The sequence below is a fragment of the Phaethon lepturus genome, unplaced genomic scaffold, assembly GCF_000687285.1.
Source record: "Phaethon lepturus isolate BGI_N335 unplaced genomic scaffold, ASM68728v1 scaffold19562, whole genome shotgun sequence".
Lineage (NCBI taxonomy): Eukaryota > Metazoa > Chordata > Aves > Phaethontiformes > Phaethontidae > Phaethon > Phaethon lepturus.
In genome coordinates this window covers 2,276-4,869 of record NW_010521450.1, presented here as the reverse complement: position 1 = coordinate 4,869, position 2,594 = coordinate 2,276, and positions in this window count along the sequence as shown.

Sequence of the window (2,594 nt, the reverse complement as noted above, 5' to 3'; positions counted from 1 at the left end):
TCTTTCCCTCCAGTGTATGAACACACGAGTGCCTGTGTGACTAGGAACGAGTCAGATTAGCTTGTTGATCCAGTTTAAACCCTCTCCTTCTCAGGGCAGAAGGGTGGATTTTCCTTTGTATCAACTTTGGTACTCACTTGAGCCTAGGGTGAGCCAACACAGGCACCTAAATCAACAGAAAATTAGCACTACAAAAGAAGTTATTCTTCTGCTACCTCAAACTGAGTAACCATGAATAGACAGGCGTTAATGCCACAGCAAAGAGGGAACACACAGCTGGAGGAGAGGGAAGGAGCCTGGCAGTCGTGCTGTAAATCAACCCTCCACTCAGCTGCAGGAGAACCACGATCAGCATAGACCCACACGCAGACAGCCTTGTGACTTGGTCGTCACCGGCACACAGCGGGATCAGAGAAGAGCTGTGGTCCGGACGATTAACCTTCTGCTCTCACCACTAATGATCTCACTACCTACTTTTTTTGGCGCTCACCCTTGGTGATTTCAAGTGCTATAGCCTAAATACCTTTAAACTTTGGATGTAGGCTATTAAACATTATTATACATACAAAAGAGTTTCATTATGTCCTTCACATATCAATGCTACCTTTGTGAAAGAATACTCCTATTTCCTTAGGAGGCAGCCAGAAGACATGTCACTAGGATAAATATATTTTTATGCACTTGTTAGACACCAAGATACTATAACAATAGGAACTACATGAACCAAAGAGGTCCTTGACCCTAGGAGAGACTTTCTACTATATTAACTAAACCTTGAGACAAAGGAAATAGTTTTACTATCTAGAACAGTTTGCAAAACATTAACATTTTCTTTTCCTCTTAGTAGGCCCATTTACACCAAGGGGGGGTGTGAAATGACACCTAGAGGTGGCAGACACCAGGGAAACAAATGTCATAGCACAGAACTAAACTGAAGAGAAGCAGTTGACATTCCTTGAGGGCAAAGACCTGCGCTTTCTCTTAAATGGATCCTTGGTATATCCAGTTCTTTCTAAAAAGGTAACGGTAAGTACTTCCATGCCCCACTTGTATGAAACATCACTGCATGCTGCAGGCTCAGATTCATAAATTTATCCTCTGCTTTCTAAGGAAACAAAGACAGTCATATTTATGCAGACCTGAAAGCAAAAGTGACTATCAGCTTTATTTCTCCCAAAAAACTATGGGACTTTCAATGCACAGTCTGACTGCATGGGCTACAAACTGAAGTTTAAAGCTTTGTTACAGGTGAAAAGTAAAACTAAATCAAAATGGGTTCAGCACTAACTCAGGAGCAACACTTAAACGGGCATTCCTAAAGCTAACATTAACTATGACACAAATACCCTTCCAAGATACTAAAATGAGCTGGAAAAATGAAGCCCATTGCAATTCTGCATCTTAGAAATTTTCCTATTCGAAACATTTTAAAAACTTAATTTTTAACTTCTTTAAGGAAAGTAACTTATACAAGACAGATTAAATATTTAATGGATTGATGAATACATCTTCCATTAATATGAGTAATAAAACACAGCTGCGAGATAACAATTGTTGTCAGCAAACTTGAAAGCAGTTCCCAAGAAGTTAACATCACTGTTACTAATACAGAGAAGAAAACAGTGTGACAAAAACATTTATTCAAAGTCATTCAATGAAGTAATGGCTATGCCAGAACACAATCCAGTGCTGCTACATCTTTGTCTCCTTTCCTTCCCACTACATAATACTGTGTCATGGCAAATAAGTGTCTTCCTTGTTTCAGGCACTTTGATTTATTAGATATTGTCAATATATCGCTTCCATTCCTTCTCATAAGCAGTTATTAGTCCATTTAAGAGATGTATTTCGTGCCAAACTAAATGAAATGTTTCCATGTTTGTGTCAGGGAAACCAAGAAATTAATGGATGAAGTACCTTACTACTGGAGAAGACCTCAGAGTAACTTTGGTATCTGCAGATTAACTGTCAGAGAGAGACAAAAACACCAATTTCCCAAGTATACTGTTAGATTTTTAAACCAGAGATACAAATCAAACATGGAAGAGCACTTAAACAAGAACACCAATACCACTGCGCACACAGTATGAAAAAAGTCTGCATAAAAATAAACCAGAAGCTTCATCATTACCCCCAACCTTTGGCTACTGGAGAAGTGGAGTAACAGCCCAGTTATCACTGCCAGTTTATCACTCTCCAAATTCCTACAACCATTTTCCAATCGTTTAAGACAATACTCCTAAGGACTTCCACTGGGAGGCAGACTCTGCTTTCCCTCTGAACAGAAAGGAAAGAGCAAAATGGTTTGATATGCCATTTTCTACTCCAAAATACAGCCTTAGATCAGTTCTCAAATTTCTGGGAAATCTGAAATGCAAAGGAGTGAACAGGTCTGGTTTGTTTGTTTCTTAAAAATCAAAACAGAAATAGATGTTCTGTTCCTGTACGTTCAATCTGGTTGTGTGCTGTATTCTAGTCATGTATTCATCAGATCAGAACAAAAATCTAACATAACAAAACCAGAGATTTTTAGCAGTAAAGGTGCTTCTGTTTTTTTCTCTAGCAGAAGTGATACATGCATAAAAATATTCTTC